Source organism: Haematobia irritans, chromosome 1 (assembly GCF_050003625.1).
Source record: "Haematobia irritans isolate KBUSLIRL chromosome 1, ASM5000362v1, whole genome shotgun sequence".
In the NCBI taxonomy this organism is placed as follows: Eukaryota; Metazoa; Arthropoda; class Insecta; order Diptera; family Muscidae; genus Haematobia; species Haematobia irritans.
Window position 1 is genome coordinate 262,817,460 of NC_134397.1, and position 16,958 is coordinate 262,834,417.

Here is a 16,958-nt window from a genome sequence, read left to right on the forward strand (position 1 = left end):
GTTTCTATAGAAATTACAATTTGACAAAATTTTCTATTGAAATAAAATTTTACAAACTTTTCTATAGAAATAAATATTTTACAAAATTTTCTATAGAAATAAAATTTTGAGAAAATTTTCTATAGAAATAAAATTTTGAGAAAATTTTCTATAGAAATAAAATTTTGAGAAATTTTTCTATAGAAATAAACTTTTGACGAAATTTTCTATAGAAATAAACTTTTGACAAAATTTTCTACAGAAATAAAATTTTGACAAATTTTTCTATAGAAATACAATTTTGACAAAATTTTCTATAGAAATAAAATTTTGACAATATTTTCTATAGAAATAAGTTTTTTACAAAATTTTCATAACAATTATTTATTTGACAAAATATCACAGAATTTTTTAATTTACATCCAAAACATTAAATTCGGATCACACCTAAAGAAGTGATGCAAAATCAGTGCAACGGCTGTTTAAATGAACAGGCCCATGTTAAATTCATCGCTTCTGTGTCAATTTTGCACCACTTCCGGATCCAAAAAGAACATTTTCATTACTTTTTTGTCGATGCTTTTTTTGCTAGGTCGTCAATATAAACCGTTCAAGAACTAAAGTGGCTTTTGTAGGTATTTAATCTGCCTTTTTATAGTATATTTTCACCAATTAATTTGATTTGTGGATGGCTGTCCTCAGTAGAACTTTATACCCAATTCATGATAATATTCGGCCTGGCCGAACTTTTGGTCGTATATATACGTTTTATTTTTTCTTCAGTGTATATTATAGCTCGGTCGAACCTATGTTGGAATATCATAATCCCGTAATGAAATTTTAGCAATTATTTATACATAACCGTGAAATTATTCTCAGAGTGCAGGACATGTAAGAGCTCTCGCATACTCACGAGATAATCGTCAACAGTGTGACTCACAGAAATTGTCTTCGCGTTCACACCTCTGTTAGAATTGTTTATGTCTGCCACTTTTGTGGGCTATTTCATGGTGTATACCAATGATCTATTGGCTATTATACGTTTTTGTTTTCTTTTCGCATTTTCTTCGAATCCAAAGAAGCTGTATCTATAAATTGATGATCATTTGTAACTATAGAGTCGTCTATGTTGTAGGCAAATGTATCTGCCATCGTTTGTATCTTCTTTGCCATTATCATTCATCATCCGATGATGATTTGGATGATCTTGTAGATACTTGTTTGCTGGGTAATAAAATAATCATTTATCTGCGGGGGGATATAAGCGGTTCTATGGTGTAATGGTTAGCACTCTGGACTTTGAATCCAGCGATCCGAGTTCAAATCTCGGTAGAACCTGTCTGAATCTTTTTGTTATTTATTGATTATGTAAAATAATCGAAATAATTAATAATTCGATTTAGGTTAAATTTAATTGATTGTAAGATAAAAAACGGGAAAATTTATACACAAATGAAGCATAAAAATTTAATAAATTCGTACTTCTAACAAAATTGTTCATTATTTCTTTAAATATGTAAATTTCATCAAATGTGGACAAAATTTAGGCGACCGTGAGTGTCCATTTCTGACTGATTTCACTGTATGATGTAGTTGTAACGGTATAGTCCAGCGAAACAAAACTCAAAATATCGTTGTTTTTGTTTTGGCTGTATGAAATAAGTACCCAAAATGAAATCTATCTCAAATTTACTCTACAGACAACAAAAACCACGATTTGTGGGAAGTTATTTCATATTTTGGAGAAATAAATTATGAAATAAATCCCCAATTTGTCATAATGAAATAATTCCCCAATTTCGATTTTAGGAAGTTATTTCATTTTCATAAATTTTAAAATAAACTAAAAAATATTGTTCTTAATACGGTTTCATTTCTGAGTAAGCGTAGAGATGATTTGATATCAGCCTGGTTTTTTTGCTGGGGTCTTGTAGGGTCGTAGGGCCACCACTGTCACACTCGTACCAAAACAATCTACCAAAATTTTAAGAAAATCTTACCAGAAATCTAACAAGCAAATATTTCTATAGAAAACTTTGCCAACATTTTATTTCTGTAGAAAATGTTGCCAAAATTTTATTTCTGTAAAAAACTTTCTCAATATTTTATTTCTATAGAAAATTTTCTCAAAATTTTATTTCTATAAAAAAATTTTCCCAAAATTTTATTTCTATAGAAAATTTTCCCAAAATTTTATTTCTATAGCCAACTTTCTCAATATTTTATTTCTATAGAAAATTTTTTCCAAATTGTATTTCTATTGAAAATGTTCTTAAATTGTTATTTCTATGGAAAAAATTCTCAACTTTTTTATAGAAACGTTTTCAAAATTTTATTTTTATATAAACTTTTTCCAACATTTTATTTCTCGAAAGATTTAATCTACCAAAAAAATCAAGAATTCTACCAATCTACCAACTGTGGCAATGTTTTGGATGTAAAAAAAAAAGTTCTGAGATATTTTATTTCTATAGAAAATTTTGTCAAATTTTTATTTCTAAAGAAAATTTTGTAAATTTTTTTTCTATAGAAAATTTTGTTATTTCTATACAAAATTTTATTTCTACAGAAAATTTTGTCAAAATTTATTTCTATAGAAAATTTTGTCAAATTTTTTTCTAATGAAAATTTTGTCAAAATTTTATTTTATTTCTATAGAAATTTTATGTCTATAGAAAATTTGGTCAAAATTTTATTTCTAAAAAAATTTTGTAAAAATTGTATTTCTGTAGAAAATTTTCTCAAAATTTTATTTCTATAGAAAATGTTCTCAAAATTTTATTTCTATAGAAACATTTCTCAAAATTTTATTTCTATAGAAAATGTTCTCAAATTTTTATTTCGATTGAAAATGTTCTCAAATTGTTATTTCTATGGAAAAAATTCTCAATTTTTTTATTCTTATATATTTATTATTTTTATATAAACTTCTTCCAACATTTTATTTCTCGAAAGATTTAATCTAACAAAAAACAAGAATTCTACCAATCTACCAAACAGAAAAAAAAAAATCTACTATTTTTGGTAGAATTCTACCAACTGTGGCAATGCTTTGAACGTAGAAAATTTACTCAAAATTTTATTTCTATATATAATTTTTCAACATTTTATTTCTATTGAAAATTTTCTCAAAATTTTATTTCTATAGAAACTTTTCTCAAAAATTTATTTCTATAGAAACTTTTCTCAAAATGTTATTTCCATAGAAAATGATCTCAATTTTTTATTTCTACTGAAAATTTTCTCAAATTGTTATTTCTATAGAAAAAATTCTCAATTTTTTTTATAGAAACTTTTTCCAAAATTTTATTTTTATATAAACATTTTCCAACACTTTATTTCTCTAAAGATTTAATCTACCAAAAAAATTAAGAATTCTACCAATCTACCAAACAGAAAAAAAAATCTACTATTTTTGGTGGAATTCTACCAACTGTGGCAATGCTTTGGATGTAAAATAAAAAATTCTGAAATATTTTATTTCTATAGAAAATTTTATAAATTTTTTTCTATAGAAAATTTTGTCAAAAGTTTATTTCCATACAAAATTTTATTTCTACAGAAAATTTTGTCAAAATTTATTTCTATAAAAAATTTTGTCAAAATTTTTCTAATGGAAATTTTGTCAAAATTGTATTTTATTTCTATAGAAATTTTATGTCTATAGAAAATTTAATCAAAATTTTATTTCTAAAAAATTTTGTAAAAATTTTATTTCTGTAGAAAATTTTCTCAAAATTTTATTTCTATAGAAAATTTTCTCAAAATTTTATTTCTATAGAAACTTTTCTCAAAATTTTATTTCCATAGAAAGTGTTCTCAATTTTTTATTGCTACTGAAATTGTTCTCAAAGTGTCATTTCTATAGAAAAAATTCTCAACTTTTTTCATAATTTTATTTTTATATAAACTTTTTCCAACATTTCTTCCAAAAAAATCAAGAATTCTACCAATCTACCAAACAGAAAAAAAAACTACTATTTTTGGTAGAATTCTACCAACTGTGGCAATGCTTTGGATGTAAAATAAAAAATTCTGAAGTATTTTGTTTCTATAGAAAACTTTTCAAAATTTTATTTCTATAGAAAATTTTATCAATTTTTTTTATAGAAAATTTTGTCAAAATTTTATTTCTATACAAAATTTTATTTCTACAGAAAATTTTGTCAAAATTTTATTTCTATACAAAATTTTATTTCTACAGAAAATTTTGTCAAAATTTTATTTCTATAGAAAATTTTGTCAAAATTTTTTCTAATGAAAATTTTGTCAAAATTTTATTTTATTTCTATAGAAATTTTAGATCTATAGAAAATTTTGTAAAAAATGTATTTCTATAGAAAAATTTTCTCAAAATTTTATTTTTATATATAATTTTCTCAACATTTTATTTCTATAGAAAATTTTCTCAAAATTTTATTTCTATAGAAACTTTTCTCAAAATTTTATTTCTATAGAAACTTTTCTCAAAATTTTATTTCCATAGAAAATGTTCTCAAATTTTTATTTCTATTGCAAATGTTCTCAAATTGTTATTTCTGTGGAAAAAATTCTCAATTTTTTTATAGAAATTTTTTCCAAAATTTTATTTTTATATAAACTTCTTCCAACATTTTATTTCTCGAAAGATTTAATCTATCAAAAAAATCAAGAATTCTACCAATCTACTAAACAGAAAAAAAAATTACTATTTTTTGGTAGAATTCTACCAACTGTGGCAACCGTGGTGGTAATACAAATTTATTTTTGCGTAATACTAGGGTTTCCATATGGATAATTTTCAAAAGAGAACTTTCGCTTTAAAAAAGAGAACATTTTAACTAAAAAAGAGTTTACAATAAAAAAATTCTTTATTAAATAATTAATAATTTTATTGATGTTAAAATTAAAATAATAATAGTTTCTAATGATAGAAACAACGAAATAAATATATAATAAAACAATAAAAAAACAAAAAGAATCAAATTTTCTTAAAAAATAAACAAAATAAATTTACGACGACAACGTATTGGCGTATTTACATCTATTTCTAATTTTTTAAGCCGTACGTCGAAACGTCGCAATTGTGTTCCGGTCTTTAATTTGTCAGCAGATTTAACCCAGTAAACAATTAGTGGCGAACAATTGTGGCGAATTCCTACTAAATAAATAAAATTCCATCAATCTAGGATTTTTTTTTTGAAATAGAGTACATAAAGAGCACTGTTGGACATAAAAATACGGCACCAAAAAAAGAGAGTGAACAAAAAGTTACGAACACAAAAAGAGAACATGTTCTCTTTAAAAGAGATGTACCGGACAGCCTACGTCATACGTTGTATTTTCATATGTTTTAAGCACATCAAACCATTTTTGTTTTGTAAATTTTGTTTAAATTTAACGAAAAATAGTGTAGGTGAAATTGTAGGGAATTTTTATTGGGAATGTAGAGGAAAGTAGGGACTTTTTTGTCTTTGTAGTATAAATCGAAAAATTTCCCTGGCAACACTGGATAGATTCGGTTGTCCATATTTCCGTACTTCAGCCGAAGATTCTTTACACATACCTTTGTTAGACATTGGAATTGTTATGAACTAATATGAAGAAATAATGAATTTAATCGTAAATATATTATTGTTTTTACAAAAAAAAAAAATACAAAATACTAGGGATATATTTCATTTTGCGTTTTAGGGATTTATTTCATTTTGGGGTATAATTTCATAAATTATTTTGGGGATTTATTTCATAATAAAATAAGTTCCCCATTTTGGGAACTTATTTCATTTTTAATTTCTGGCGACTTATTTCTCGATGTCTAGTTAAATGAACTACGAAAAAAAGAGGGAAAAATTATACATAAATGAAGCATAAAGATTTTTTTGGATTCGATTCCTTCGATAAACTGTCAGTAAATTATTATGAATATAGGTATCAATAAAATAAAATTAATTAAAATAAATAAATTCGAGACGAGCTATTTTAAATCCGTAAATACTAGTGGTGACATCTAGTGCCTTAGTTGTTGTAGTATCTTATTTATAAATTAGCTTCATATTCATAGAATGTTATCTACACTTCGAGACCACACCAAATTCTCTATAAATCACGTCAACGCCATCTATGGAGAATATATATACAATTTCACCTTTCAGTTTGGTGTATTTGTAATGTAATGGACCAGGGTGACTATAATCAATCGAATACTAGTCTAAAATGAAGATACTGCATTATCATTACATTCACCATACATTGATTAGATGACTTTGACACAAAGTTGCCAACAGGTTCTATGGTGTAATGGTTAGCACTCTGGACTTTGAATCCAGCGATCCGAGTTCAAATCTCGGTAGAACCTACAATTTAAAATTTTTGTTATACATTTTCATTCACTATCTTAAATGAGCTATATGGGAAAAATAATATTAAATTAAATGGAAAAATATTTAAATATATATAAATTTATTTAGTTTTTAATTATATATTTCACATTTTTATTTGACCTTCATTAGTTGACACAATTTCACATGATAAGTATGTTCCAGGCAAGACGTACGGTTCTATGGTGTAATGGTTAGCACTCTGGACTTTGAATCCAGCGATCCGAGTTCAAATCTCGGTAGAACCTGGGAGATTCCCTCTTTTTACAAAAAAATGTTAGATGGAAATACATAAAAGTAATAACACATATACAGTAAAAATTGGACTCTGTAAAAGCACACGACTCCCAAAAGTGCCCAATTTTCGTGAAATATTCCCTGGTTCAAAGGACCCTGAAATTAGGTTATCTTAAACGCGCGTTTAATTTTCTGGGATGATTCTGTATTATCACATTCAAGTTTACCTCTAACAAGAGGACAACTCTCATAACACAAACAAACCGTAAGCGATCCTGTGTGTGCATGTTAGAGAGGTTTGACTGTGTTTTACGTTACACTCACAAAAAATATCTACTTGCCTCCAAAGATATTGATCATCACGTATACTCAAAAAAAGTGAACCTCCCAAGGATTTTTTTTTTAATTTTAGAAAATTTTGGTTAAGTTTAGAAACGCCGATTCAAGAAACTACAAGATACAATTATTATGTTTATACCCACCACTATAGGAGGGGTGGTATATTAATTTTTTCATTCCGTTTGTAACACATTGAAATATTGTTCTAAGACCTCATAAAATATATATATTCTGGGTAGAGGTGTGCACGTGACACGAACATTTTCGTGACTCACGCGTGAGTCACGCTGACGACAACGGCGTGAACGTGATTAACCATACAAATGTCGTGCGTGAGTCACGAAAATAATATCTTCGTGAGTGTGAGTGAGTAACGAATTTCGGAAAAACACGCTCACGAAAATAATCCCGCTTACGAACATGAAATGCTTACGAGTTGAATTAATTTATAATTTTAGTGACATCCTAGGTGGTACGAGTTTTATAACGCACTCGATTTTAACCATACTCATGTTTTCAGTCAGGTTCTATAGGTAAATCACTCATAAAATTATTCGTGAGTCACGATATTTTTCGTGAGTCATGATATTTAAAAGATTTTCGTGCGTGACCGTGGTTCCTATCAAAAAATATCGTGCGTGAGTGTGCGTGAATAAGATTTCTCCGTCGTGAGTGTGCGTGAGCGTCAGCACAATATTACTCATGTGCACATCTCTAATTCAGGGTCGTGGTGAAATCACGCTAACTCCCGAACGAAACAAGCCATCGACTTGAATCTTGGCATAAGTAGTGTTATTGATGTAGGTCGGATGGTATTGCAAATGGGCCAAATTGGACCACGTTTACGTATACCCCCCATATAAACCGACCCCCATTTTTAGCTTGCGGAGCCTTTTAGAGAAGCAACATTCATCCGATCCCCTTGAAATTTGGTACGTGGTGTTAGTATATGGTCTCTAACAACTATGCAAGAATTGGTCCACATCGCTCCATAATTATATATAGTCCCCATATAAACCGATCTCCAGATTTGACCTCCGGAGCCTCTTTGAGAAGCAAAATTCATCCGATCTATTTGAAACCTAGTACGTGGTGTTAGTATATGGTCTCTAACAACCATGCATAAATTGGTTCATATCGGTGCATAATTATATATAGCCGCCATATAAACCGATTCCCAGATTTGACCTCCGGAGCCTCTTAGAGGAGCAACATTCATCCGATCCGGTTGAAATTTGGTAAATGGTGTTAGTATATGGTCTCTAACAACTATTCAGAAATTGGACCTTATCGGCCCCCATAAGGGTGGTTAAAATTTCAACGGTCGATGTTGATTTTGAATAAAACACAAACTATTTAGGAAATTATTGTAATTTTATTTTATTATGATATATTGGTATTACTCAATTATGTATGGAACAAAATATCGGCCAAATGGGCGCCGCGACCTCGGTGGCACACCTTCATCCGATGGTCCAAATTTTCGATGACCCTGAGGTATAATGGAGGGTCTATGCCGTTAATGTGCCGAATTATCTCATCCTTTAGCTCTTGAATTGTTGCTGGCTTATCGACGTACACCTTTTCTTTCAAATAACCCCAAAGAAAAAAGTCCAACGGTGTCAAATCACATGATCTTGGCGGCCAATTGACATCGCCATTACGTGAGATTACACGACCATTGAATTTGTTGCGCAAAAGAGCCATTGTTTCGTTAGCTGTGTGGCAAGTGGCACCGTCCTGCTGAAACCACATATAGTCCACATTCATATCTTCCAATTCGGGCCATAAAAAGTTCGTTGTCATCTCACGATAGCGAACACCATTCACAGTAACTGCCTGACCGGCCTCATTTTGGAAAAAATACGGCCCGATGATGCCGCCAGCCCATAAACCGCACCAAACAATCACTCTTTGTGGATGCATTGGTTTTTCGACAATCACTCTTGGATTCTCATTCGCCCAAATGCGGCAATTCTCTTTATTGACGAATCCACTGAGGATGACGATGATTTTCTTCGAAAATTGATCATCCACTGTTGCCATTTCTTGGAACCATTTAACACGTTGTTGGATTGTGTATCTCTCCATGGTTCAAATTGAGTAAGTCTGAAATAGAGAAATGTCCAATAAAATTCGGAAAAAAACTAGGCGTTTAGGTGTGGTTCACATTTAACATCGGCCCTTACAATTTAACCACCCTTTATAAACCGATCCCCAGATTTGACCTCCGGAGGCTCTTGGACGAGCAAAATTCATCCGATCTGTTCGAAGCCTACACTCAGAGAAGAGTGAACCCATTAGCGAGTTATTTTTAAATAACCAGCGTTAATATTGAACTTCGTATGTCGCTAAAGAAGCATGTACCCATAGTAAGTTCAACATTTTCCGATAGGTTAGTATTTTGTTTTAACTTTTGTCAAGTTCAAATTCAACTGTGCAGAAGTAAAAAATTAACTAAATAATACATTTTTTGAAAACGAAAAAATTAATGTTCCGGATTTCCTAGACCACCTGATGACTTGGAGCAAGGAGACCTCAAGGGGGAGGATCCCCATATGTCATATTATATTTAGTACAAACCACTTACTCTTCTGTAGTACAAATCCTTTAGAACATTTATTAGATTTTATTTTTATCATTTTATAAAATTTTACCTGTTGTCCGGACGGAGGATCGAACCGCGTGCCATCAGTTTTTTAAACTCCGGAAACTCTTGGAGGAGCTAATTTCATCCTTTCCGGTTGAAATTTGGTACGTGGTGTAAATATATAGTCTCTAATAATCATGCCAAAATTGGTCTATATCGGTCCATACTCATAGATAGTCCCCATATAAACCGATCACCAGATTTGGTTTTAGAGCCTCTTGGAGGAGCAAATTTCACCCAATTCAGTTGATATTTGGTACATTGTACTAGTATATGGCCGCTAGGTTAGGTTAGGTTAGGTTAGGTGGCAGCCCGATGTATCAGGCTCACTTAGACTATTCAGTCCATTGTGATACAGCATTGGTAAACTTCTCTCTTATACTGAGTGCTGCCCAATTCCATGTTAAGCTCAATGACAAGCCGAGCCCGAACGGCGTTCCACATTGCAGTGCAACCACTTAGAGAAGCTTTGAAAACCGCTAACAACCATGCCAAACTAGATCCATATCGGTCTATAGTTATAAATAGCCCCCATTAAAACCGATCCACAATCACACAAACATCGGTCCATAATTGTATATAGCCCCCATATAAAGCGACCCCCATATTTCACTTTTTGGCTCTCTAAGTACAGTGCGAAAGTCTATATCGGTTCGTAATTATTTGTAGACTTACGTATACATACCTTTGATGTCTAATATATACCACGTATTGACTAACTTACAATTTAGAAGACGATGTTAAGAAGTTTTAAGTTACCTTGTCATCGGTAAATATTACCACAACCCATGTATTTCTTTCTTAGAAGTTTCTACGTAATACATGGTGGAGGGTAAATAAGATACGGTCTGGCCGAACTTACGGCCGTATATACTTGTTTCTTTTTCACTTGAGAAGACAATTTTGTAGTTTGAACGATACACATGGAGTCCATTTGTGGTACAATTTTCAAGTTTTAATATATACGAATTTAGTACATTTTTATGCTTCATTTGTGTAAAATTGTTGTCCCTGTTTTAGTCCATTTAACTAACGTACGCAAAAAAATTATTAAAATCAAGAAAACTTTTTCGAAACGTAACAGAGTGAACACTTACTTGGACAGTCTGTAAAGTGGATACCTCTCAAAATGGTAAATTTACTTGGAACGTGTGATATTTATTACATTAAAATTAACCTCTCATAAGTGGAAAACTTCAAGTGTCGACAAAATTTCGGCTACCATTGGCTGCTTTTGAGAGGTTTCATGGTAATTCCATTTACTTAGATAAAGTTAACCTGGCTTTAGAGGGTTCACTTTTTTGAGTGTAGGGATTTTCCGAGCCAAAGCAGAATTGTTTTTATACCCTGCGCCACACTGTGGAATTATAAGTTAGTATTATATGTTACACTGAAAAAACAGTGAACCCACCAGGAAAGATAACTTTCGATTAATTTTAGAAAATTTTGAACTTTTTTAGAAAATTTTAACTAAACGGTATTACAAGCGCTGGCATCACTCCGATATGGCAAAAATAAGTAAATATTTTTCGACAAATTCAAGAAAATTTATTAGACATAACTAAATTTTTCAGTAGTTAAAGAAAATTTTGTAGTGTTAAGAGAAATCTTGGAGTTCAAAATTGCAAGATTGTCTTTAGTGACATACGAAGTTCATGATGGACACATTTTTGGTAAAATTTACAAATTTAAAGAAATAATGAACTATTTTGTAAGAAATACGAAATTAGGAAATGTTTATGCTTTATTTGTGTATAACTTTTTCCCGTTTTTTAGTTCATTTAACTAACATACGCAAAAAATTATTTGACTAAAATAAACTTTTTCCAAACATAATGATTCTATGAACTAATATAAAGTTAATATGGCTTTAGTGAAATAGAGAGTTCACCTTTTTTTTTGAGTGTAGTATTATAAGTAGGTATTATAAGTTAGTGCATATGTTTGCAACACCCAGAAGGAGACGAGATAGACACATGGTGTCTTTGACAAAAATGCTTAGGGTGGGCTCCTGAGTCGATATAGCCATGTCCGTCTGTCCGTGAACACATTTTTGTAACCAAGGGATTAGGTACTAATTTAAGCCCAATCGACTTCGAATTTGGCACAAGTATGTGTTTTGGGTCAAAATAGAACCCTATTGATTTTGGAATAAATCGGTTCAGATTTAGATATAGCTCCCATATATATATTTCGCCCGATATGCACTTATACGGCCCTAGAAGTCTGAGTATTACCCCAATTTGGTTGAAATTTTGCACTAGGAGTACAATTGGTAGTATAGTCAAATGTGCAAAATTTTATTGAAATCGGTTCAGATTTAGATATAACTCCCATATATATCTTTCGCCCGATATGGACTAATACGGTCCCTGAAGCCAGAGTTTTACTCCAATTTGGTTGAAATTTTGCACAGGGAGTAGACTTAGCATTGTAGCTATGCGTGCCAAATTTAGTTGAAATCGGATCAGATTTAGATATAGCTCCCATATATAGCTTTCGCCCGATTTACACTCATATGACCACAGAGGCCAATGTTTTCCTCCGATTTAGTTGAAATTTTGCACAGGGAGTAGAATTAGCATTGTTGCTATGCGTGCCAAATTTGGTTGAAATCGGTTCAGATTTAGATATAGCTACCATATATAGCTTTCGCCCGATTTACACTCATATGACCACAGAGGCCAATTTTTAACTCCGATTTAGTTGAAATTTTGCACAGGGAGTAGAATTAGCATTGTTGCTATGCGTGCCAAATTTGGTTGGAATCGGTTCTGATTTAGATATAGCTCCCATATATATGTTTTTCTGATTTCGACAAAAATGGTCAAAATACCAATATTTTCCTTGTAAAATCGCCACTTCTTAGTCCAAAAGTTGTAAAAATGACTCTAATTTTCCTAAACTTCTAATACATATATATCGAGTGATAAATCATAAATAAATTTTTGCGAAGTTTCCTTAAAATTGCTTCAGATTTAAATGTTTCCCATATTTTTTTACTAACATTGTGTTCCACCTAGTGCATTAGCAGACTTAAATTTTGAGTCTATAAATTTTGTAGAAGTCTATCAAATTCTGTCCAGATCGAGTGATACTTAAATGTATATATTTGGGCAAACCTTTATATATAGCCCCCAACACATTTGACGGATGTGATATGGTATCGAAATTTTAGATCTACAGAGTGGTGCAGGGTATAATATAGTCGGCCCCGCCCGACTTTAGACTTTCCTTACTTGTTTATAAATATATTTTAGGGGAATCAATTGCAACCCTCTGTTGAAGTGTTTTTTTTTCTGTTAGTGTAATTTGGTCATCTTGAAAAAAGAAACAAATTCAAACCTCAAATCTATAAAAAAAAATTGCGCCCAACGTGGGGCTCGAACCCACGACCCTGAGATTAAGAGTCTCATGCTCTACCGACTGAGCTAGCCGGGCAGTTGTAATTCCGGTTTCAAAATGAATATATCAACTCACCACCCATCGTATAGTGGTCAGTATGACAAACTATAATTACTATATTATCTACATTAATCTATGACCACTAACATAAGAGAAGGTGAAAATATAAATTCACCTCTGTTTATTAAAGCCAAAAACCTTTAGTTGATATCGATAATACTGTTTCCACGTGTACAGTAAACCTATGTATGCATTCTAAACAACTATGTACTTATTTTTCAGCGGTTGTTTTTTTTTATCGATCCCATGTTGAATACATCTTAAGATTGTCTTTTTATTATATTTTGTGCGAAAGGTTCGCACAGATTTTTATGTACATTCAAAATCGTTAATGTGTTGTCGGTGTCATATCATAAACACAAGATCGAAATGTAACCGATTTTCTATCAGTACCCGAATATACAAAATGGGCGCTAAACATAAGGTAACGTTTTCCTTCACAATGGTATCGGTGTGTATGTGATGAGACTCCCTCCCCCCTCCCCCCTTATAATAATTTATATCCTACGCAGCAGAATTTCCTAATTCGATTTTTTACAACTTTTTCAAAATTTTATTGCGCCCAACGTGGGGCTCGAACCCACGACCCTGAGATTAAGAGTCTCATGCTCTACCGACTGAGCTAGCCGGGCATATACTAAACGCAGAGCAAATATGTAATTTTTACACAGATTTTATATTTAGAACAAAACATATTTTACACGATCACATTTTCGGAATATAAAATATTTTAACGCAAAATAGACAATTTCTGATAACTGAAATTCAAAGAAAACTAATTATATGGCGTCAGCGAATATTTATTTTTATTTTATTTATTTATTTATTTATTTATTTATTTATTTATTTATTTATTTTATTATTAGCAGAAATATATTCCGATTCGCACGAAAATAGTTGAGTTTACACTGAAATAACGTTTAGTTCAATAAAATTTTTGAAATATACCTCGAGGTTCGAGCTATGGATAATTAAAAAAATAATAATGATTTCGATTGGCAAAAAAAAATATGTTGTATATTTTATAGCTTAAGCCTAGTACTAAGATCGCGTTTTGGCACGAAAAACTGTTATACTCCATATAAAAAACGTTAAGCCTAGTACTAAGATCACGTTTTCGCGCGAAAAACTGTTATACTCCATACAAAAAAGTTTGCGCGGAATAAATGCGAAATCTTTGTTTTGAGCATTTTCAAACACATATTTATACAACCCTGGATTTTTCGCACGAAAAAATAGGCAGGCATATTATTTCGCATAGATAAGTTAACATCCCTGGGTTTGAAACCCTATTTACGGAGATAGATGAAGATATTGGTTTTTCGCAGAAACGAACTTAGTACTAAGCATTAGCGCGGAATAAATGCGAAATCTTTGTTTTGAGCATTTTTAAACACATATTTATACAACCCTGGATTTTTCGCACTAAAAAATAGGCAGGCATATTGTTGTAATAACGAAGCAGATCCACTTTGTTAGTTTTAAGTACTTTATGTTTTTTGTTTGAATCACTATAGCGTTGAATTTCAAATATTGCTTTTCATGTATATGTCAAATATTCAATATACACATTTTTCATTCTCATATTTAAACTTCAATAAAATAACTTATATTCCAACTGCCGTTTAAACATTTTAATAGGTTATGGACCCAGAAAGGCAAGATTAATTGGAATTGTGTAATAATAAGAAAGCGGAAAACGCGAAGTTATTTTAAATCGTCTAATCGCGAAGTTTTGTTGTTTAAATTGAGAAAATGGCTGGTGTAGTCCGTATAGAGCCGTTGAACGCGGAAAACTATGACACGTGGAAAATGCAAATGCGAGCAATTTTAATCAAAAATGATTTGTGGTCATACGTCGATGAAAGTACTACATGTCCAGCGGATGCTGTAGAAGAAGCCAAATGGAAAAGGCAAGATCAGAAAGCAGCAGCGGATATAACTCTTGCGTTGAGTTCTTCCGAATTGGGGCTAATTACAGAATGTCAAACAGCAAGACAAATATGGTTAAGGCTGGAAGCTACATATCAATCGAAAGGTCCAGCGAGAAAGGCAACTTTACTAAAGAAAGTCGCATTATCTCGGATGCGTGAAAGTGATAAAGTTCGGGAACATCTTAATGAATTTTTTGACGCTGTATCAAAACTTAAAGAAATTGGTGTTATAATTGGTGATGAACTTTTGGCAATTTTGCTATTATATAGTCTTCCGGATTCCTACGAAACTTTTAGGTGTGCTTTAGAAACGCGTGACGAATTGCCCAAACCGGAAATTCTTCGTGTGAAAATTTTGGAAGAATCTGAATCGCGAAAATCAAAAGAGGAAAACGATCAAAGTAATGCAATGTATGCCAAGAAAATAAATAAAAACCAGAGTCAATCAAAAAAGAAATTTAGCGGTAACTGTTTTAAATGTGGAAAAACCGGTCACTTTGCGAAAAATTGTAAATTGAGATTCGATAAAAATACACAAAGTGCAAAAACTATTGTAGAGGGACATAAAGATCCAAATGTAAGTTTTACATCTACCGAATCGGGATTACTTAGTCTTAATGACCAAACGAAATGGTGTTTAGACAGTGGATGTACATCACATATGAGTGCTAGAAAAGAAATTTTCAAAGATCTGTCAAATGTAAATAAAACGCTTAATTTGGCTAATAACGATTCTACAAAAATTAGTGGTGTTGGCAATATCGAAATGTTGATAAACAATGACGGTACTAATACAAATATGAAATTAAAAGATGTTTTATATGTGTCGGATCTACGCACAAATTTATTGTCAATTTCGAAAATTACTGACAATGGCTATGAAGTGAAATTTCGTAAGAAAGATGCTGTAATAACCGAAAATAAAAATAAAGTGTGTCTTCGTGCCGAAAGAGTGGGAAATTTATATTATCTCAAAAATTCTGAAAACATTGCAAATTTGGCGGAGCCAAAAACCGAAATAGACTTATGGCATAACAGAATGGGACATTTAAATGAAAATGATTTGAAAAACATGGCAAAAAGTGGGGACATTTATGGATTAAATTTTAAATTAGATATGAAATTATCGACATGTGAAGTGTGTATAAGCGAAAAGCAAACACGAGCTAGTTTTCCAAAGAATACTGATCAAAGGAGCAGTGAAATTCTCGACAGTGTATAGCGATGTTTGTGGTCCTATGAGATGTGTATCCAACGGTGGTGCAAAATATTTTGTCACATTTATAGATGACAAAACACGATGGTGTGAAGTATATTTTCTGAAAAATAAGTCAGAAGTTTTTTCCGTTTTCAAAAAATACAAAGCTTCAGCAGAAAATTACACGGGTAGAAAAATAAAGGCACTACAGACGGACAATGGCCGCGAATACTGCAATCGTGAATTTGATGTTTATTTGGAAACAAATGGAATTAAACGTCGTTTAACAACACCGTATACGCCGCAGCAGAACGGAACGGCGGAACGTAAAAACAGGACATTAGTTGAAATGGCGCGTTGTATGATGAAATATGCTGATTCTCCGCCATCATTCTGGGCAGAAGCCATACATACCGCATGTTACATTAGAAATAGATGTGTTACAAAGGCAAATGGTGAAATACCATATAAATTGTGGACTAAGAAAAAACCGTCGGTACAACATATGAAAACTTTTGGTACTAAAGGATACGTTTTAAATAAAAATCCGTCGAAAGGAAAATTTGAGTCTCGATCTAAACCATGCGTACTAGTCGGATATTCGTCAGAATCAAAAGCTTATCGAATGTGGTCAAATGAAATGAAAAACGTTATTATCACTCGAGATGTGAGATTTATAAACGAAAGAGGATTTATAAGAAATTTTGAAGAGTTTTACGAAAATATTGAAGTAGAACTTGAAACTGAAATGCAAGAAACTGAAAATCAAAATGAAAGTGAAAATCGTTTTGAAGAAA

The 16,958-nt window shown here is 31.3% G+C and overlaps 5 non-coding genes across 5 annotated transcripts; 3 read left to right on the forward strand and 2 right to left on the reverse strand.

The window, feature by feature from the left end:
* The first annotated feature begins 1,245 nt into the window (after nucleotides 1–1,245).
* TRNAQ-UUG (transfer RNA glutamine (anticodon UUG)) lies at nucleotides 1,246–1,317 on the forward strand. Its single transcript has one exon. It is a non-coding gene; the product is annotated as a tRNA-Gln (tRNA).
* Nucleotides 1,318–6,244: 4,927 nt separating this feature from the next.
* TRNAQ-UUG (transfer RNA glutamine (anticodon UUG)) lies at nucleotides 6,245–6,316 on the forward strand. The gene has a single exon. It is a non-coding gene; the product is annotated as a tRNA-Gln (tRNA).
* A 198-nt stretch (nucleotides 6,317–6,514) lies between these two features.
* Nucleotides 6,515–6,586, forward strand: TRNAQ-UUG (transfer RNA glutamine (anticodon UUG)). Its single transcript has one exon. It is a non-coding gene; the product is annotated as a tRNA-Gln (tRNA).
* Nucleotides 6,587–12,932: 6,346 nt separating this feature from the next.
* On the reverse strand, nucleotides 12,933–13,005 carry TRNAK-CUU (transfer RNA lysine (anticodon CUU)). The gene has a single exon. It is a non-coding gene; the product is annotated as a tRNA-Lys (tRNA).
* A 583-nt stretch (nucleotides 13,006–13,588) lies between these two features.
* On the reverse strand, nucleotides 13,589–13,661 carry TRNAK-CUU (transfer RNA lysine (anticodon CUU)). The gene has a single exon. It is a non-coding gene; the product is annotated as a tRNA-Lys (tRNA).
* Nucleotides 13,662–16,958: the final 3,297 nt, after the last annotated feature.